Consider the following 23,620-nt stretch of genomic DNA (forward strand, 5'->3'; position numbering starts at 1 on the left):
TTTGAATGATCCAAATGACGTATCATTATTATTTTAATTGTACAAATATAACAAGTATATCAGGGACATACATCCCCGCCACGGCTGTAAATTCAAAACTAGAGCCATCAGTATGATGAGAAAGTTGATGAGCATAGCGTATAACAAGAGTATGTACACAATAGTATAAAGAAAGAAATGACAATTCATCGTTTAATAAAAATTGGAGTGTGATTTAATGAAATGTGTTTTTTGAGACCTAGATGTAATTTGGTAAACAAAACTGAGTAGTTAGTAACATGGTAAAGTACTTTTAAATGACTGATTAACAGTATTGACAGATACATGTAAATGACATACAGATGTACAGAGAGACTTCTCCATATATCCACACAATCTGATATTCCCAATAACTTCAATAATTCTGAATACAGTTTCATCACAGTTTAATAAGTGGGTTTCCAGATATGTGCAAAAATGTCATACGACAGGACAAATATACGGACAGTCAGAAACACCCCATATATCACTAGAATCTAATACTATCAATAACTATTACATACTACATGACTGGGATGCCATTTGCCTTACAAATTAATGTTATTCTAGGGAGACCATTTTTGTCCAACCCCATCTGTATATGCTACTATAATTCTAATATGTAGTTCAAACACTGGGGCAACTGTGTGGAGTAGTGGTTAGGGCCCTGGACTCTTGACTGGAGGGTTGTGGGTTCAATCCCTGGAAGGGGACGCTGCTGTACCCTTGAGCAAGATACTTTACCTAGATTGCACCAGTAAAAAAACCCAATTGTATAAATGGGTAATTATATGTCAAAAAAAAAAAAAAAAAGTGATATTTGTAACAATTGTAAGTCACCCTGGATAAGGGCATCTGCTAAGACAAATAAATAAACAATGAAATGCCTGCAGCTATATAAAGCAGCTGTGGAAACTGAGGTGAATTTAAATGTGACTGCAGACAGGGACCTGTGCTTGTGGTGTACAGTGTAGTCATCATTTTATAGCAAAAACAGTAAAAGTAAAATATAAAGCATTTTAGAGTTTAAATAGTAAGTAGCTTCAAATGCCATTTTTAATTGCTTATTTAGTTCCATGTCCTTTTCTTTCTGTTATTTCCAATCTTTACATGTAGCCCTGGGTTCTGTTGCTTCAATACAGATGTAACATCATCTCTCTCAAATGTTGAGCAGGGCCAGCACTGTCTTGAAATGACTTGAATGCAATGAGGAATTTTGTTCAGCGCCGCCAGTTACAATCTCAGGTAAGCTCTCACAATGCTTTCTTCCACTGCTATGCTATTACTATGGGCAACTTAGAAAACCTTTACAAGTGTTTTTAAAATATACATTTGGGTTACGATCTGTAATCTAAACAGTGTAGTTTCATTTAGCGATAGTCTACTGTAATATTAATGCCATGCTTTTTAATAAGAAAAGATTCTTGGATTTAGCTGTCTTGAAAAACAAAAAAAGGATCTCAGAGTGATTGGTGTCTCACTGTTGACAGGGGGGATTTACAGGTCTGATTTGATGGGGATTTTTTCTTATGATTCCTGTAACAGTAACATTTACAGTGGCCACCCATCCAGGTTTTGATACAATAATCACATAATTCAACATTGTTTTCAGACTGTACAGCTGAACTGAAGTTAGCCAGTAGAATATTAGTAGACTTTGTCATAATACACATAATACACCTGGGGGTTCACATTCCAACTTTTGTACGTAAGTCACACTCCAAACATTAAGACTACCCGGACTCATGTAAATCAAACAGCACAGCATTATGCTACAGCACTCACTCATTATAAGGTGGCCCTTTACACCGCGGAACAGGTTATAAGGCTGTATGGTCATGGCTCCTATTTGACCCATAATACCATTGCACATTCTCTTACCTATGGCTCCGGACTACTACGATATAAATGGAGAGCACTGTAAATGTGTTTGGAAATAAGGTAAAAAAATTCTGTGCATTTTGGGGTTCTAAAGGTTATTAGTCAGATAACAGGGTTGTGGGTTACCAAACTTGGGGGGGGTGGGGGGGATGGGGTTTGGGTGACTGCTGATTGGTTAAAAAATGCATTCTATGGATCTGGGATCTACAGCTTTTAAAGTCACAACTCATTTCTGCATGTCGTCTATGTTGAATGTATGCCAGCTGGCATATATTTTATTTTCCTATAATGCCCTGTGAGAGCTACCCCCACAGAATCCTAAAATAGATTAAGAGTATTCAAGTAAACATAGTTATTAACTATGGACTGGAGAAAAGGCTAGCAGAAGAACTATAGTTACCAACAGGGGACTATAATGCCCGAAGCCGAGGGGCCTTTAGTTTCCCACTATGAGCCGAGGGCTGCAGTCCATATTTGTTTTATGAATCAACCAAGAAAGTAATGTTTTTGAAGTCCATAGTGCATAGTTATTTGCGTTTTTTTGGCATAGAACTGTCTGTCTGATTTTCTCACTGCAACATAGAATTCTCGGAGGAGTCCATTGAGTTTGTGCACGTCGTATTTACACAAACATCGTCGAGTTGGATTTGCTTGAATTTTAGGAAGTCAGAAAACACTGAAAGCAAAGTTTTTATGATGATTTTAGTGTTTGTAGCATCTTTGTTTTGTAGTATATTTTGTAATTTGTTTTCTGTTACGTCACAAAATCGCTGTCCAGGAGGTCGATGCTAGTTTGTCCGTCATTTTGCTTTGTTGTGTTAAGAGAGGAAGGACGCTCAGTGTGATGATGTAATTTGAAGAAGTTTGTAAAAAAAACCAAAAAAAACTCTATTGACCATAAGCAGGGTCACGGGGGCAATAGTTTTCAATAGTATCTATTTTTGGTCATATGATGAGGTTTTAACCAATCACATGACAGAATTTCCATGCGACCACCTTTATTTAGCGACCACTTGGCCTAAGCGACCACTTTAAATTCCTCCCAATGATATTTGTGCTTTTATTTAACTGTATTAAGCGTCCACCTGTCTCTAACGCAACCAGCGACCACAATTCTCTTACCCAGCAACAGACTCAAACCTGTATTTTAAGCACCCTTACACAGGGCTATTGTTATAAGAAAAACATGGTTTTAAATGGTCCGTCCTAAATTCAAAGGAATACGGTAACTTTTTTTAGCGGTCTTTTATCCGTAATCAATAAAAACAACAGCGCTCTCTTGTAAAGGAAGAGAGAAAATGTGGAGAAAAAGGTCCTCCCTAGATGGCAGCATTAAAGTTATTAAACTTGTAAAGACAGTAAGTGCCAGAAAAACTGCTGAACAATTTGGCACTAGAAGGACGCAAATACAGCATTTTGAAACAAAAGAACTAGGGCTTGAAGTTTTAGGCTGATTCTGTTTCACCTTCTTCATTATTCGAACACAAGAGCAAGCAACGACATTAATCACATCCCCCAGATGCTACTTTAGCTTGCATTTCATTCTTCCACGTGCCTGGGAACTAGGTAGTTTCCGAAGTGTCCGTTTTGTGTTGTGTTGTTCTTTCCCGCTAATTTAACAGAATGTTAAATGGAACATAAACACTGAAAAATTCAAGCCATACTTATAAGAATGTGAAAAAATGTGCGTGGTAATTGAAAAAAGATCTTATGCTTATGCTGGCGTTGGTTTCAGGATGCAATGAATCAACACGTACCTGAAAGGCAGACACAGGCATTGAAATTTGCAAAGGATTTAAAACATTTTGTGTCACCTGAGGCAGGCAAGCATTCATTACGTTGACAAAATAATTGTTTTGTAAATGCATTACCTAAATGAATGTTATTACATTACATACTTCCTTTTGTTCATATTACTTCTGGCTTTTACAGTGTATGTAAGACATACATAATTACAGGAAAGCATGTCAGAGACTAATAGAAAATTCATAAGTTATGGGCTCTCTTAAGAGACCACCTGTGTTAAAAGACCACTATTAGACTGTCCCTGGAGTGGTCTCTTAAGACAGGTTTGACTGTGTAATATATATATATATACATAGAAAGAATCCCAATCCCATTTTGAAATCTATAATGAAAGTATACAGAGAAAAGAATTAGCCCAAAATGGCCTATTTATAATGTCGTTTTTTAGAAGATTTGGTGGCAGCCCACGTGTAAAGAAAGGTTTTAAGACTGACTAAGAAATGCCTCAAATGAATACATGTTAGAAAGTAAGGGTGGGGGGATTTGAAACCATCATCTTTCAATTGATAGGCAAATGTTCTGTGATTAACAGATAAAATCGTGTTGCTTATATATAGCATAGTGGTACAGTATGTGTCCCACTTGAGCAGTCCTTATGTCAAAGTGTACACGATGAAACAGACACAGCACTCATTCAAATGTAAATATCGTATGTGTATTTACATATTTTAAAATGCAAATCCAATATGTGTACAACGTGGTATTTAAATGTTTTAATTGTGTTTCTTTTTTTTTTTTTTTATTATATGTTTGCAATGTTTTCTGTTGTCCTTAATTGGTATGAAACAGCACAGTTGTCACAGTTAATATATTAATGTAGTTTAATTTACATGTCATTTGCATATGAACTGGTCATAGCCTATTTACTTTTGAGCTACATCTTTGGTACCTGTTGTCTGACACTATACACTGTCTTGTTCTCCCTTGCTTGCCTGAATGAAACATTGGCCACTCAAATAATTTTAAGGTCTGATGCCTGCTTACTGTCACTTTACTATAGTAGCAGACACACAGTAGACTTAAAATTACAGTGGTATTAGCTCTTCAACTTATCTTCCAGTCTTTCTTGTTTAATTTGGGAGTGTTTATTTATTTTTTCTGTTTGACTTTTTTTGTTTCACAATAGGCAGTATGTTTTTTTTTTGGGAAGATTTATTCTCAAACACCAGCACTGATTCCTAGACAAAATGAATAATTTTCAGCCTTCTCAACACAGAGCTCCCATTGGGCTATGAGATCTCCAGCTCGAGGACTATCCTAAACAATTTCTATTCCCTTTTATTATGACTGCTAGACTAGTATCCTTTTTTATCTAGCATATATATATATATATATATATATATATATATATATATATATATATATATATATATATATATATATATATATATATATATATATTTAAATTAAATTAAATGTAGTATTTAAGTTGCATATGTATTACCAATCAAACACTAAGTACTACTTTTTAATTCCATTCATGAACAGTTTTACAGTAATGTATTACCAGTGCATATTTAAAAAGAATAATTGATAACATGTGACTAATTCACAGAATTGAGGAAATATTTTTGCATACCCTTTTAAACTGTTTGGCTTTCTTTGTTTTGATTTAATGTTATCTTAGATGTTTTCTTTCCTCTAATTTGACAAGGCTTTCCCGGGGACTTTGCAATAAGCAAGGCATTGTTATATAACAGTGATTGGTACAGTATCAGTGTTAACATTTAACATGTCATTCTGACTTCCAAATGTGTACTGTACAACAGTGCTGTCACTACTGGCTTGATAAACAGATTGATATGCTTTTGCTTCACAGTAAAAGCTGCATATATTGTTTATCTATGTAGCAGCCCTTTAAACTGTGGTTCAGATAAAAAGCTAAATGTCTACTTTTCTGCATTTAAAACCCATATTAATCATTTCGTTGTTTCTGGGGTAACTATCTCTGCATTTAATAATTGTAATTAAGTTTTGTTAACTGTGCTGGGCTGTGTTGAATTGTGAGGTTGATTAGAATATTGTGTAACATGAACGGCGATTAGCATGCCTTTGTCTTCTAACTAGTGGGTGTGTATGAGAGCTTTGAGCCTGTTGCACTTAAATTGGCATCTTAACTGTGCAAATATTTAGTTAGACTTTCTAACTGAAGACACACGTGCTATGTGTCTATGCTAATTGTCTGCACTCTGCGCTGCTGGGCGAATCAACATATTACCAGGTAAGTGGATTGTAGTTAATATGATAGTTAAAATCGTTGTTGCTGGGGTAACTATCTCTGCATTTAATAATTGTAATTAAGTTTTGTTAACTGTGCTGGGCTGTGTTGAATTGTGAGGTTGATTAGAATACTGTGTTAAGTAAATAGCTGTAGGCCTATAGGATAGTATAAATTGGCAAACAGTGGCTTAGAACGCCAGCCATTCTAAGCGCCAGCCAGTCAAAGGGCCACAGGCAGGCAGAGCGAGGACCTTTCCCAAACCTCTCCAAATGGCTACTAGAGGCCTCATTCCTACTCTGACACCAAATGTCTGGATCCCCTGAACAAAGCATGCTCACTCTTTCTCCCCTCCTAGAATGAACACTGGTAAGTGCTTCAAATACCACTAATAACTCCATCTCCCCCTGTACTGCCTGTGAATAGACACAATCTATTCTATGCTCTACTGCCACAAACCCAGTATAGTACTCGACCACCTTGACTCCCCTCCGGCTCTCTCCTCTCAGGTTTGGTTCCTTCTCTCAAGATTGCCCGGTGCTCAAACCCTCTCTTGATCGGGCTGTCTTATCTAATTTCCATCCTATATCCAGTCTTCCTTTTCTCTCCGAAACTCTTGAAAGGGCTGTAGCCAGCCAGCTGACGAAACATCTCACAAATAACAATCTGCTTGAATCTCTGCAGTCTTGCTTTCGGCCACATCACAGTTCTGAAACTACTCTGCTCCGGATTGTAAATGATCTCCTGCTTAATGCTGATGCTGCTGCTCCTTGAGTCCTTGTCCTCCTGGACCTAACTGCTGCTTTTGACACCATAGATCATAGCATTCTTCTTGACCGCCTTTAAAAGTATGCTGGGATCTCTGGAACCTGTCTCTTCTGGCTGTCCTCTTACCTATCTGGACGCATGCAGTGTGTTTTCTATGATGGAAGCAGTGCTGACACAAACCTGGTCACTTGCGGTGTCCCTCAAAGGTCTGTCCTTGGGCCTCTACGTGCTTCCCTTGGATCACCTCATCCGCCAACATAGCCTCATGTTTCACTCCTATGCAGATGACACCCAGCTCTACCTAAAACTAGACCCTGGTCTAGCCATGGTCCGGCTCTCAGCTTGCATCCAAGACATCGAGGCCTGGATGTCTGCCAATTTTCTTCAGCTCAACACTAACAAATCTGAACTTCTTCTAGTAGGATCGAAAACAACTCAAGAATCTCAATGTTGCTGCCCTCAACCTCGGAAACTGTCTGCTGCTGCCTTCCCCCACTGTATGAAGCCTTCGTGTACTTCTGGATAGTAACCTCTCCTTTGATGCCCAATGGTAGTCAAATCCTCCTTCTACCACCTCCGAAACATCTCAAAGGTCCATCCCTACCTTTCCCTCCCAGACGCAGAGATACTCTGTCATGCATTCATCTCCTCTTGACTCGACTACTGCAACTCTCTCTATGGTGGTCTTCCATCACGCGCCATGAACTGATTGCAGCTGGTTTAAAATGCCGCTGCTAGGATCCTTACCAGATGTAAAAAACATGATCACATTACCCCGTCTTGCCTAGCTGCACTGGCTACCTGTAAAATTCAGGATTACTTTCAAAATTCTCCTGCTTGCCTACAAGGCCCTTCATCACACAGGTACAGAGTATCTCTCCAACCTGCTGACCCGCTATGTCCCTGCACGCAAGCTGAGGTCCTCTGACTCTGGCTTGCTTGTTATACCCAAGCAAAAGTGCACCACACTCGGAGAGCGCTTTTTTATTTAACCTTGTGTAGTACCAGATAGTGTGTACTCCATTCTTTTAATTAACTCTTATTTTTTATTATTATTATTTATTTCTTAGCAGACGCCCTTATCCAGGGCAACTTACAATTGTTACAAGATATCACATTATTTTTTATATACAGTTACCCATTTAGACAGTTGGGTTTTTACTGGAGCAATCTAGGTAAAGTACCTTGCTCAAGGGTACAGCAGCAGTGTCCCCCACCTGGGATTGGACCCACAACCCTGTGGTCAAGAGTCCAGAGCCCTAACCACTACTCCACACTGCTGCCATCTTACAAAACTCTTACAAAACTCTAGAACCAAACAACTAAGTAATATATTCTAAGTCCTCAAGCGACCTCAGTGTGTGTTTTTCATTTTGTAACATTAACATGATATGTCTCTTTTAAAAAAATAACAGTTAATTAAAGCATGGAAGAAACACTTTGAAAATGCTCATGTTTTAAAAAGTAAATACATGTTTGCTAAAACATATAATAGATTTCTTTCAAACCTACACATCTGAGACCTATATTTGTAAAGAGATGTGCATGTTGTGGAAAACGTATAGTTATTTTGTTAGCTACAGTACAATCCCTTTACGGATTTAAGCACTTGGCCCCCTTATAAAAAGTTAACATGTGCATTTGCACAGTGATTTTGCAGTTTCCCATATTGTTCCCATGTTTATACTATGCATTAGAATGGTTTTTCACATGCTTTTAACATCCTTTTTTGCCTTACAATGCTTGTCCACCACGGCATTTACATGCCAATGTACTTCTGTACCTTCATCCACTTAACACAAAAACATATAAACATCTAAAAATTCCATGGGAACAACCCCTTCAAAAACACACAGTATGTGTGTGGGAGTATCTGCTGAAAAATTAATTTCATACAAGCAGTAAGTAAAGAAAATGCAGAATTACAGTAAACTGAAACAAATACAAACTCACAAAAAAAAACATATTTCAGGAAGTGCTGGTTAACTTTTTAGTGCTTTCCATTTTCTCAGTTTGCAGGACTGTCGTCTTGCACTATATTGAGAGGGACCTTAAATCACCATAGCAACCCTGACAAACGACTAAAGCTAAGGTTTACAATTTTAGAAAAGCAGACTATGAAGATATGAAACAGAGACTAACAGAAGTAGATTGGACTAAAATAGAGAAAACATCCACAGAAAAAGGATGGCTGTTTTTTTTGGTAAAATTTAGTACTAGAGGTGCAAAGCAATTACATCCCAAAAGTAGACAAATCTAAGTCTAAAACAAAATGGCCAAAATGCTTTAATAGATCAATTAAAAAAAATATTCAGCGAAAAAAGGCACTTTACAGAGCGTTTAAAATGGACCAAAAACAAAGCACACAGAAAGAGTACTTGGAACTGCAAATGCAAGTCAAAAAGGAAGTTAGAAAGGCCAAGAGAGAGAGATTAACATTGCTCAGGGGGCTAAAACCAATTCCAAAATTTGCAGACGACACAAAAATAGTAGGAGTGGCCAACACTTGCAGCAGCAAAGGTCATTCAAAATGATCTAGACAGCATTCAGAACTGGGCAGACACATGGCAAAATGACATTTAATAGAGAAAAGTGTAAGGTACTGCACGCAGGCAATAAAAATGTGCATTATAAATATCATATGGGAGATACTGAAATTGAAGAAAGAATCTATGAAAAAGACCTAGGAGTTTATGTTGACACAGAAATGTCTTCATCTGGACAATGTGGGGAAGCTATAAAAAAGGCCAACAAGATGCTCAGATATATTGTGAAAAGTGTTGAATTTAAATCAAGAGAAGTAATGTTAAAACTTTACATTGCATTAGTAAGGCCTCATCTAGAATATTGTGTTCAATTCTGGTCACCTCGTTACAAAAAGGATATGTAGCTTTATCCCCATCATATATAATAGCTGATATCAATAGCTGATATCCCCATCATATCTCATTGGTGGTCATTATGAATTCATTTCCATTTTGCAAACACCTCTTACAATGGCTTTAGGTAGAGCTACTGCTATGATTGTCACTCTTGTTTCAGGCTTCTTTAGGTTTTAATTAAAAGCTGCTAAGCTGGTACTGACAAAACAACACTTGTTTTCTTGGAAACAGATTATTAAAATGCAGATGCCGTATTCAATGTAATACAGACCACAATTAAATATTCTTTATTAGTGTAAAAGGTAAAAGGTGAAATGAAAAATAATATCTGCACACCACTCACATATTAATTACACTGGCAATGCAGCTCTCTGCTTTAAATTCCAACTGTGGCTTTGCAAACAGGACAACCTTTTAGCAAGATGGTTAGCCTTAATAATTGGAAGGAAGCTGCAAGATGTTTATTACTCCTACAAGGTCATAAATTGGTTTAAGGTTAATACATTTCTGTAATTTCCCTAATAAAAGTTATTAGTAATTTTCCAAGGTAAGTTTTCAGTTTCCTCATGTTTTTTCACATGGTTTTACTATTCAGTTGCCATAATTTGTAATATGCTTTACTGCACTGTGCTTCACCGTGCTTGCCTGTGGTTCACCATGCTTTCACTACACTTTGCTATAATTTATTCCATGAGCAACATCTATGTGGTAATGAGATAATTATCAACATTTTGTTTATTTCACAGTAAAATCTGTAAACAAGGATTTGGTTAAGGTTACGGTTAGGGTAATATTAATAATAATAAAATTACAAAAACTAAATTACTTGGTAATATCCAAGGCCAGAATAATTCATATTTGCTTTTGGGCTCTACTGGGCTGTAATAAGAACGTAAGAAGGTATAAAAGTTACAAGCAAGAGGAAGCCAATCAGTCCATAAATGCTCGTCTGGAGACATTTCAGTTGAAGGAGGCATCAATTTTGAACCTTCCTGCTCTAAGGGATGATTTGTAAATACCATCAATTAAGTCTTTCATGAACTTTTTTTTTTAAGGAGCTACAGGACACAGCAGTATATAAGATCTGTGTTTGTGATTTTCTTTTGGTAAACCAAGTCAGGATGACATAGCCTACTAAAATCTTTCAATACAGTGTATAAAATGTTTGTTCAAAATATTTTATAATGAAATCCTGTAACTATAGCACTTCACTAAAAGCTGCTCATAACAAAAAAACACTCATGGCAAGTTTAACAAACATTATTTGGAGGCATTCCCCCCATCTCAAAAGAGCAGCAGACCTCTGCCAGTGACTAAACGCAAGAATAACAAAACACTCTCCTGAATGGCAACAACCCCCCACCCGATGACAAACTTCTATAACTCACTAGCCAAAATCCCCTGACCCCCTTCTGCCATCCCCTGAGCCCCCAAAACATCCAAAAGCCCTCCTGCTCCCTTCTTTGCATACTGGCCCTGGGGCAGCCAATCAGAATTCCCCATAATTAACTTGACTAGAATGGGGTGCATTGCAAGTTACACATAAAAAGCATTTCTTATTTTGCAAACAATATAACTGATCCATACTGTAACTTAATTTAATTATAATCTTGTATAGTATACATATGTACATGGGATAAAAGCTCTTTCAATATAATCTAGTAATGAATATATTTAAAAATCAAAGTACTTTTAATTAAATACAACACATTTAAAAAAATATAAGCTTGACTACTGCAACGTTTAGAATCGTATATTATATACTATAAAGAAAAGTAGCTTTTGAGTTAAGATGAGAAAAAGCAGTAGCTACACAATTATGACTCATTGTGTGACCCTGAGCAAGTCACTTAACCTCCTTGTGCTCTCTTTTGGGTGAGACGTAATTGTAAGTGACTCTGCAGCTGATGCATAGTTCACGCACCCAAGTCTCTGTAAGTCGCCTTGGATAAAGGCGTCTGTTAAATAAACAAATAATAATAATAATTATGGGTAATCAGGATATGCAAATGTTCGCATTACAAAAGCCAAATAACTGGGCCAGGTTATCCCTCCCCTGTGGGGGGCGCTGGTAAGAGCTGTCCCTCAGACAAAATCAACTACAGTACCATTATAATACCCAACAGGCCTTCACAGCAATTAAAAAGTGGTATCTTTATTATTTTAAACATTTTAAATCTCTAATTTCTAGATACCATTAACCTTTCAGTGTTTTATTTTGCTATTTTAGTTTTTTTTCTAAATGTTCAGAGCCATACAATTGAGCTTCCTCAAGCAGTTGTCGTGTGTCTTGCCTATACACTTCCATTACTAGTACACAAACAGATTTAATACAACATGTGACACTGAGATGATGCAACAAGTAACATTATGCCATTGAAAAAAACAAAGGGCAAGTAAAATGTTAATGAATCGATTACGAGCATAACAGTTCTGTGTTCATTTGGGAAATTCCCTTTAAGGCGTCACATCAAAACCTGTATCCAAACAGGAACTGGGTGTGGATTACAACATTGTTTATTATGAGCTGTCATTTTTCAATAAATAGTACAAGATTCAAGGAATATTAGTGATGTAAAGACCATAATTATACAGGGTTTAAAAGCAACCGCTCCAAACTGTATTTCAGTCTATTCTGGCTGTGGCTAGCAAATAATGGACTCAAACTGAAATCATGAGGTGGTAGTAACTTCATTAAACACAGATAGTCCAGTGCAACTCAGGTTTTCCAGTGAGTTAATATTACAGGTTGTTAGGTAGAATAAAAGGACCCCAGATTATTTCAGCCTTTATCCCACCCTGTAAGAGACTCAAAAGTCTATAATAAGATATTCTGGAGCTTCCAACTATATCACCAAACATTAATACAGTTCTGACAAGACGCAAGGAGTTCATGCTTTAAAAGAAATGCTGTTTCTTCTAGACAAAGCAAAAAGGTTCAGTTCTACTGATTTGTGTTTAAATTATGGGTGCTACGGGATCCTGGCAATACAAAACACATTTTACTACACTTTGCTATGCTTTTGCCATGATGAACGTTTACCTATTCTCTGTTACACTGTAATGTTAATAATGAGTGGGTTACAGGGCTACCGAGTGGCGCATTTGGTAAAGGCACTCCGAGTGGAGTGCAGGATGCGCCCTATAGCCTGGAGGTCGTCGGTTTGGGTCCAGGCTATTCTATTGCCGACCGTAGAAGGGAGCTCCCAGGGGGCGGCGCACAATTGGCCGAGCGCCGCCCGGGGGCGGGGGCTTAGGTCGGCCAGGGTGTCCTCGGTTCACCGCGCACTAGCGACCCCTGTAGTCTGGCCGGACGCCTGCGGGCTTGCCTGTAAGCTTCCCAGAGCTGCGTTGTCCTCTGACGCTGTAGCTCTGAAGTGGCTGCACGGTGAGTCTGCAGTGTGAAAGAAAGTGGTCGGCTGATGGCAGACGCTTCGGATGACAGCGTGTGTTCGTCTTCACCGCTCCTGAGTCATCGTGGGGGTGGTAGGGGTGAGTTTAGCCTAAAAATAATTGGATAAGCCAAATTGGGAGAAAATAATAAAATAATTGGCGACTACTGAATTTATATAAAAAATAATAAGTGGATTATGGTAAGTTTTGATGCTACGGTTAGGGGTACTTGATAACTACAGGGCAGAATCAATTCATTTTTGATAAACCTATAATATTGTGTCTTATTTGCTTACCCTTGTACATGTTTATGGCTGGCAACTAGAATTGAAGAGCAGCTCCTGAATTCAAAGTCAAATCACCTTTTTATCAAACACATACATATTTGAGTAGGGCCTAATTCTATCAGGGACCACTGAGAAGGGTTGCAAACATCCTCACTTGGTAAGAGAGTAGTAAAACAATAAAGCTGCTTACTCTCTAATGTTCTTCATTGTGGTAACAATCCTTTGGCTGGCACTATATTTTTTTGTGGTGATCTGGGTTGGCTGAACTATAGACAATTAAAACATACTGTCTTTACCGTTAAGGCAGAGGCAATCAACAACAAATGATAAACAATAAAATATTTCCACTATTGCATAAACACTAAAATAAATAACACTTGTATGTTCAACTAAAATGGCAGGTTATCAAGTGGCTGATTAGTTCTTACTAAGTCTCATGTCTCTGGGGAAGACTCGCATATTACTGTACTACTCGTGATCTTCTGCATAGTGGTTAAGAGGCTCGCTGGCAGGGTGTGGGGTTGCTGAATCTCACTCAGCCTCCACTCTGTTACATTGCTGCCATGATTCAGATGCCATGGATTGGCAGCGGCAGCCAATTGCGAGTTGCAAGGGATTAGAGTGTAACATGCAGTGTTGTGTGATACGTTGCCGCTACAGATTCTTCCCCATCTGTGAAATGAGATAAGGTTAAGACACTCGCTTGCAATGTGTGAGGTTGCCAGTTAGTGCCCAGTGTCCGTCCTGTTATATTGTATTGTATCATACTTTGTAATTGTACTTTATTTCTGATGATCCTGTCATGAAAGATTCCTGGGGCGGCCTCTATATCAGATGCAAATTCAGTCCATTTGTTTCTGGATTCTCAGGTTGTTTCCACATATTTATCTGTTGTTTTGAATTCATAACCAGTGTGTTCCTAGAAGCCACTGACATTTGGAGAGAAAACAAATACCTTAAAATATCAAGTGCATGGAGTAACAGTAGACAAAAAGATAACAGAACTGAAAATAAAGCTAACATTCCAGATATGAATACATTATCAGTGTTTTGTTTTATAAGTTGGGAAAGTATATTGTCTGCTCCATCTCAAATTTCATTGGGCCAGTTTACATGTTTTTCACGTGAAGTGGCCATGTGCATGCACGTTGGGAAGAAAAACTTGTGAAAGTGCCCCCGTGAGAATTAAGGAAATGCGTGTGAAATCAATGCCCACTTACACATGGAAACATGAGTTTCTCATGAAAATGTTATTTAGTTTGTTCAAGTGCCTTACCTAAAGCCACTATAAAAGTCACACGGGAATACGTAAGTTACCATGGTCTAAATATGGCAGCAGGTAAGTTCATTTTTTGTTTGCAGTATTTTCCTTATCAGATTGACGTTGCAGATAACCCCACTTTTTTCTCCGTCTTCCCTAAAACTTTGTATCATGCTAATCATGTCATTGATCTAAATGCTTTTGTAAAGTATCATTTCAGATTGTATTTACCAAGTTTCTGTTTAAAACTATTACTAAAAATGTTTGATAAACTGCATCTTGGGCTTGTGAATTCAGGTAGTTACAGCTACTGTACAGTACTTCAGAATACACTTACAAATAGCTTTCCAAACATCTGTCAAAATGTCTTTATTGTAAAGTACTACTAAGTACTATGTTTAAATGTGTATAACTACTCTCATGCAATTTCTCCTAGTTGAAGCATAGCGCTGATACCACTGTTGAAAAGAGTATAGTGGTATCGGTGCTATGCTTCAAAGTGGGAGGTCCTGGGTTCGCGTCCAACCTCCGCCTGTGAGAAGCTCCTGCTTGCGGGAACTGAGGTTCGCCACTCTGGTGTCAGAAGTGGACGCAGGTACCCCGGCATGCACTTCAAAGCCTGTAGCCTGGTGTGCATGTCCGAGGGCAGACTTGAGGCTGTCAGGAAAGAGTAGCATACACGGGGGTAGGGGTCAGGGCTGGTATGTGAAGCAATCTAGACATAAGCCCGATATCTGCTTCTGCATGGGAGGCAGCTCTTTTGTAGAGTGGTATCGGCGCTATGCTTCAAAGCGGGAGGTACCGGGTTCGCATACGACCGCCGCCTGTGAGAAGCTCCTACCTGCGGGAACCCTGGAAACAATATCTGAGTTTCCTGCTAAACGGCACGAGAATCGAACTGGGTCTTACGCATTGTTAATTTAAATATCCCCTCCCCATTAATTTGCATAAAGTTTGGGGGAAAGTGGGAGTTCCCATGAAAATGAAAGGCTTCACATGGAAACGCAAAAAGGTACGAAGTCCATGTTTATTTTATGAGACAGAAATTTTTCAAGTAAGAGTAATCATACATGTAAACTAAGCCATTGTTGATGAAACAACAGATACTGTTGGTGAGTTTTCACAAGCCTTTAAGAATTGGGTTTCACTTCTTTATTGTATCAGACAGTGGTTTGGCCGATGTTGGTTTCACAGTCTAAACTATCTTTCGTTATGAAACCTTGTGGCCAATTCACAAAGCTTTAACTGAGTTAAATACAGTTTTAATTAAAGTCTGTTTTGATTAAAAAAGCTTGTTTGAATTAAATTCTGTTAAATTCCATTAAAGTTTTGGGAGCAGGATACATCTTTTTTAAGGTATTTTTTTCTGACTGCTGTAGCAAAAACTATATATGCTAAATTAAACAGTCCAAATGCTTATGGTCCCACTAGCATGCACACTACCTTTACAGCAAGTTGAGGCGGTAAGGCAAGCATGATCATGTGAACTGGCCTCAGGCTACCTGTTTGTGAAAGAGCAGTCAGCCGTATCAAAAGCTGAGGATGGAACTACTGAACGAGACATGAATTCTTTCCCACAACGGAGAGCTGTGAAGAGAGATGAGAGCTGGTGGAGTGGAGAAGGATGATGAGAGTAAACAAAGAGAAAAGTGTTGGGTCTCAATTGTAACCCTGTTGGTTTTTGCTTGCCTTTAGATATCCATTTTGTTTTTAAAACTTTGCACTCTGTAATCCCGTTAATACTGAAATCCATTTGATGACTTATTGAAATTACTTGGTCAGAAAACCTTAATAACCTGTAAAATATTAATTAAGCCTTTAAACTCTGTGTATGAGGTCTCAAAATTTAGTGGCAGAAATTGTGTACAATTACTGACACAAAAGGTTAATACCCATAATCGCACTTGACCTGGGGAATCAAATATATATAGTGTACCAAATGTTAAATCAATCTCTTAGAGTGTGTGGTCTTTATGATCTGGAAACCAAAAAGTCACATGACTACAATATGGCAATAATCATAGTGTGCACCTTAAAGTGAGCAATAATTAGTTGTTTGGAAACCAGTCTTTAACCACCGATAGGCTCGCTATTTAAACCTATTTTTCTGGGCTGAAATCTATCTGGCATCATGGAGGCATTACTTGCATACAAAGGTCGTATGGGTAAGAGCTACAGAAAATGAATGAGTTATGAATTTGAAATGGAAGACTTTATCTTAACAACTTGAAATTTTGTTTTTGAACACTATTATTTCACAAAATGGCTAAAAGCTGTTTCTGTTCCACATGGAACACGCGGAATGAGTCTGTTTGCCTCATGAAATTCAGCATTTACTTGTTTTCATATACAGCAGTGAAAATGACCTGTAAATAACAAGTATATTAAGCCTCAATAAACATTAATGAATGTTATAATTTCTTAGATTTTATTTTATAGTTCATTACAAATAATTGATACAAATTGTACAAATTACATTGGTACAAACAATAGAGTGGTTGAATAAAACGCTTTTAAAAGCGTGTTAAAATGTTCCTTTTCGATATGGCTTATTCAAGATTGGACAGCGCTTTGTCATAACTCTGTTCTGAAAGGCACTATATAAAAATCAATTGCAGGAATTAAGTGATTTGAGCCGTTTGTAACTTACCTGTTTGAGAATCATCTTCAAGTCTCGTGGTGTCGATGGTGCCCTGCACACCTAGTTGTTCTGGTATCAATTTTCTTTTCCAGGCTGGTCAGTTCCACCTGTCCAGATGGTCCTCCTCCTGTATGTGTTGCCGCAGACTGGTTGTGAGCAATCTTCTCTAGTTTTTCTTTTCATCTCAGTCCCTTTTTTCTTTTTTTTTGAACGATTTTTGCCTGATGACCCAGGACATTGACCTTGTGTTCTATAGCTGTCCATATTACCTGCTTTCTGGAACCAGGAGTTTTGGAAGAGGCTGAACCAAACAAGGTATTATAATTTAAAACAACCTTCTCCACTAGAATTTCGAACTCCTCTGCGTGCAGTTTTAGTTTGCGTTGCCTCTGCCTGTCTCCTACGGAGGGCTGTGTCTGTTGATTGCTCATTTTCGGTCAATGTAAGCTACCTCCACCTTTCACAATAAGCCACTGACCAAAAGATAAACCTGGACTGCTGGGGCTTTTGATATCACGGAAGTCTCTGACATGATCATGCACATTAAATTATCGCTTACAATACATGTAGTGTGCACGGTATGGTGTGTAAATTAGCCAAACAGAGCTGACGAAAATTAAAGTTTTCTCTGTTAGTAAATGGGACAGTAAATTTGTGGTGCATGTTAGGCTCACTACTTAATGTGCACGATACAGCTGCATTTAGTGCCCTTTCATAAATGAGGCCTGTAACAGGGCAAGGTGCCCTGTACATTGTTTTGTTTATTTATTTTTAGAACGGGGCCCCCCTCCGCCCGTGTTATTTTGTATTGTTTATTTGTTTTATTGTAAATGTATGACGGCGAAGTGCCGCATATTTTGTTTTGTATTTTGACGGCGTAGCCAATTATTTTGTTTAGCGTGGATGGGTAGCCTCATCCACAACACAATTAATAAACCTGTGCAGATTGTGGCCGAGGGGTAATAGGATGATTACTAATTAGTTAAACCCCTCGGCCATGATATAAAAAGCCTGCAGCTCTCGGCACTCGGGTGGGTGTTTTAGGAGCGGAGAGAGCGAGAGTGGAGAGGAACGAGACAGTAAAAACGAAACTTAAAAATAACACAGGATCAGTGAAGGCTACTGCTCAGCCTGACCTGTGTTTTATTTATTTTGTGTCCGTGATTTATTTTGGTTTATCATTTTTATTTTGCTCTGTGAGCAAGTGTGTTTTTTTGTTCAAGCCTTTTATTTATTTTTGTTATTTAATAAAAACGGCGGCCAGCCGCGACTTACTTTAATCTGCAGTACTGGTTTATTTTTCCTTCCTGCTTCTGACTGACGTCAGACCACTCAGCCAACCTGTCACAAGGCCCTATATGTTTAATAAGCTAAATAAGTTGTTATAGTCATATCATTTTTAGTCTGGGGAGTTTGGACGACTGTACAATGTAAATATGACCTTTGTTTTGTTTGTTTCCAGCAAAGCCATGGGAAGCAATCAATATAAAGAGAAGCTTTTAATTGATCCAGAATAATCAGCTCATTGTGGATGTTAGATGACAGGCAAGGGGATTTTTTTCACATTTTAAATTTTTTTCAAGCAAGACAAAATTTTTGAAGGTAAGTTCTTACATGTACCTTATTATATCTACTTCCAGATACAGTCATTTAAAACACACACACACACACACACACACACACACACACACACACACACACACACACACACAATACTAAAGAGGAACAATACTTTGAACAGATTGTTTCTCTTATTACTGTTCTGACACAACCACAGTTTCCTTACCAGTGCAGTTCCATTTCAGGTCATTGAGTTGCAAGTTGCAGAGGTCAATGCAAAATATGAAAGGCACAGAAGAACCCTAAAGACCAAACAGGGAAACACATTGCAACCTTTTGAAGGCTTGGCCGCTTTTTTTTTTTTTTTTTTTTTTTTTTACTTCTGCAGTATGGTTGGGGAGTTTACACTTTCAAAGGCCTCCTAAATGTCAAAGGGCAAAAACGTCACCACACCTCCTGAATCACAGCAAGTTTCACTTCCCTGTGCATTAACATTAGCACAACTCAAAACAACCCACAGTAGAGAGTTTGCTCTTCTAGGAAGAGCCTGCATATTACCTCACTCTGAATAACTGCCAATTTAGCAATCCTGTTGGTGTACTGTTCACTGTTAATGCACCATTGAGTATGATAGGAGTACAATAACTACTAATTATTAGAATAGTTAAAGTAAAAATAGTCAAAATGGCTGACTAGTCCACTTAATATATATATATATATATATATATATATATATATATATATATATATATTGTTAATAAATCTAAAAGATATATTATTAATAAATCATGTATTTGATAATGTCTGGGGTTCTGTTTACGAACAAATGTGGCTGTTACCTAGGTCATTTTTAGTGGTCATTATCAGATAAAAAGAATACTAAAAGACAGTTATCAAATGACACTACAGTTGGCGCCACTTTATCAGGACGCCTTGGGAGAAGGAAAAATATCCTGAATCTCATGCCTATCTCATGAATAGTCATACTTGCCATTGGCATCCCATATGGGCAGTCATAAGGAAACAAGCTGGATGTTACTGTATCAGCGCACAGAGACTATCACGGACATTTGCAGAGCTTTTTTGAGATGTTATAGTAATAAAATAATGACTTGGATTGCATTATTGAGGAGTTTGGTGATAAAACGAGTGATCAGGAGATGATTGATCGGTATGTATGACTATTATTATTATTATTATTATTTATTTCTTAGTATATGTGAAAGCGATAGCGAACGAAAGGGTGGGGCGGGGCTGGAGATGCCTAGTGAGTGCTTTGTTGATATGCAGGGCCTTTTAAACCAGTTTGACTGTGAAAAAAAAATACTTTTAAACAGCGCGTCTAAAATTAACTGCGCGTGTGAAAATAAATTGGACCTGACGCGCCTGACGCACACTTAATAAATGGACTGCAAAGCGTTAATACTTTTTGGAGGAAAGGAAGAGGATGGGAAGAAAGAGGCAGCAACAGGGGACACCTGGGAAGAGGTGGTGGTCCCGGGTTCCGACTCAATTTGGACCCCCGGACTGGGCAGCCGAACAGGCGCAGTGGGGAACTGAAGGGGCTTCCCTGTGCGGCACATGTGGAGAGTTTGGGCACAACCGGGAGGACTGTCCCTACGGAGACCCCTGCTATGAGGAGGCATGGAACCAATGGTTCTGGGCTGTAGACCAGACCCAGCCGTCGCCAACGCCCAAGTGGGAGGAGCCTGAACGTCCTACGCCCAAGTGGGAGGAGTCCGAACGTCTTACGCCCAGAAGGGGGGAGCCCGAGCGTCCAGCTTCCAGCGCCTAGAAGGGGGTAGTCAGTGCGTCCACAGCCCAAGAGGGGGGAGTCAGTGAGTCCACAGCCAAAGAGGGAGGAACCAGTGCATCCACAGCCCAAGAGAGGGGAGGCCGTGCTTCCACAGCCCAAGAGGGGGAAGCCCACAGGTCCAGGGTCTAAGTCTCCAGCAGAGGAAGAATACCTGCTGTTTCCGCCTCCACCAGCAGAGGGAGGGTTCCTGCTGTTTCTGCCTCCACCAGCAGAGGGAGAGTTCCTGCTGTTTCTGCCTCCACCAGCAGAGGAAGAATGCCTGCTGTGTCTGCCTCCACCAGCGCGAGAAGGAGAAGCCCCGCTGCTGCTGCCGTCTCCTCCCGAGGGTCCACTGCTTCTGTCACCTCCCGAGGATTGCACCTGCCGTCGCCTCCCGAGGGTAAGCACCTACCGTCGCCTCCCGAGGGTCCGCACCTGCAGTCGCCTCCCGAGGGTAAGCACCTACCGTCGCCTCCCGAGGGTCCGCACCTGCCGTCGCCTTCCGAGGGACTACTTGTGCCTGCCACCATGGCTGCTACCCATGGACCAATCGGTGCCCCTGTTCCTGGGCCGCAACATTGACTGGGACTTTGGGATTAAGGGGGCAGGTGGCTGCTGGGGCCAGGTGTGCTGTGCAGAAGGGGGGGGGGGGGGGGGGGGAATATGTGGCAGCCCCATCCACACAAAACTTGTGCAGAAGATGACCATCTCCGGAGTTAATTAATTGATTAATTTATGGTTAATTCGGAGATGGTCACCGAGATAAAAGCCTGCAGCTCTCCTTGGTGGAGTGTTTTTGGAGTAGAGAACAAGAGCGAGTGAGAGAAGAATGAAGCGAAAGTAAAACAAAAGTAAAAGTATAGGATCAGTGAAGGCAACTGCCCAGCCTGACCTTAGGTCTGCTTAGTTTTGTGTTTGTGACTTTGTTTTTGTTTGAATATTTATTTTGCTCTGCGAGTGTTGTTTCTTTTCACCTTTTTTTTAATTTATTTTTGTTTAAAGATAAAAATAGTGCCGCAGTGCGCTTTGCACCCGAGTGCTGCCTGTGTGTTTTCAGTTCCTGCTTCTGGCCTGACGTCACCAACCTTAGCTGTCCTGTCATACCATTTAATAGTTATTAGAAACAAAACAAAAAAAAACAACTATGAATTTATAAAACAAAGGATACGGGTCATTGCTTAAAATTGTATGTCAAACTATAATAATAATCTTTATCTAGTCTGCTTTTGTTGCCACTTCAACACTTTTTATGATGTTTAAAACTGGATTTATTATATTGAATAATACTATGTAACAGGAACTTTTTTTTTTTCTTGTCAATCCTGAAATTAAAATTGTGTTTCAAAATGTTGTTTTCTTCCTGGTTTCCTTTCAGTTTTACTACACAAAAAGGCTTGGGTTTCTCTCATTAAACCTTCTGATACCGACACTGCACACTTTATTACATACACACGGGTGAGCTTTCTGTGGTAACATTTTTTTTTTCTTTTTGCTGCACTGCAAAATCTTTGCAAACAGTAAATCTTGAATAGAGGTGGTTTATAAAGAGTTTGAAGATGTTATGGAAATGTCAGTTAGTATTGTACAGTGTATTTTATTGTATGTACTAAAAATCCTCAAAATGAATATTTAACTGGGATGGTTCACATATGGCTCTAGTACATTTGGGGATGAGTTCATAAGCTAGTGCACTTCCCCTTGTTTACTGAATCAAGCAAGGCCTTTCTGGTTAGTTTCACATATGATAATAATAAAAACAGGGGAAACTACCAAGATGTAAAAGAACTACCACTGCTTGATCAAAGTATTCATTTTGGATGATTCACATATACCTGTAAAGAACCGAACCATGCTTGAAAAGTGGAGCCGAACCACGAGAGCAATATTTACAAAACTAAAGTTTAACTCATGAGTTACAGGTACAGTTCATTAAATTGTTCCATAGTGCTGTTAAAGAATCAAACACATTTTTATCAACTAATCAAAAACAATATTGTTTAAATAACTCACCGCTTTGTAGAGGGCCTGTATGTGAGCAGTTCTGTTTAGTATTTTTGACACATTTTCATATGGATTATTAGATATTAGTATGACATACTTTTGCATAAATCAAAGCAAATCTGGTCTTTGAATTAAATGATAAATCACAGATATACATTGTTTATGAAAACATGTAACCAGAACAAAAACTAAACATGTGAGTTCACCCAATGCTAAAATAGCCTTCCACCATCTGCTTGATTCTTTATATGCAATATATGATTTGGCCTAATGGACAATATTTGCACACGTCTGTAGACGCTATCTGTCCGGTGAGGGTCGAACTGGTTTCACAGGCCCGATTGGTTTCTCGTCAGGTTTTTCAGACACGTATCCTACAGCATATCTGTACAAGTTTCTACCTTGTTTTCAGGTTAAAGGTTAATTTACTTGGCTTTTATCTTTTGCCCCAGTATCTTCTGTTACATTCTCACTTGTCTTAATTGTAAAAAAGTATCTTCTGTGCCAAAGGTTCTGTAAATAGCATTACCCATAGGCTGCAGAGAAGGGGGATTAAGTTATTATTATCCCGTTGGGGGATGAGATCCCTTGCAAAGGGGATGGTGGAGATGGTCAAATATACAGTATGTACCTACATATGTACTTATGTCACACTTCCCCCTTTGCCATATATCTGGACAGCCGTTTATCCAATTGTCCTGAAACTTGGTATTAATATTACTTAGTTGAACATATCTGATTCTGGGTATATATCTCTGTACATCAAGCCATCTATATGGCATACATGCAGGATTTTAAAAGTATAGACTTCCATTAATGGATAACGACCCAAGCCTAGACTATTCACAAAGGACTTTCATTGTAGCTAAAGGCCCCTTGACTTTCAATCAAATGTTTACCTTCATGTTGGATTTGGTCACCAAAATATTTAATCCTATTTTCTCCAAAATTGTATTCCATTCAGTTTATCTAATCAGCATCCAATCTAATTGCTAACACACTGCAATAGTACATGTTGGTGTTCTGACTATGTTTTTGTATTTAAAATCAGTAAAATACATAAATACAGTATATATTTCCACTGCTGAAATGAATCTATTAACTTCAAT

The sequence above is a fragment of the Acipenser ruthenus genome, chromosome 8 (genome assembly GCF_902713425.1).
Source record: "Acipenser ruthenus chromosome 8, fAciRut3.2 maternal haplotype, whole genome shotgun sequence".
Classification (NCBI taxonomy): domain Eukaryota; kingdom Metazoa; phylum Chordata; class Actinopteri; order Acipenseriformes; family Acipenseridae; genus Acipenser; species Acipenser ruthenus.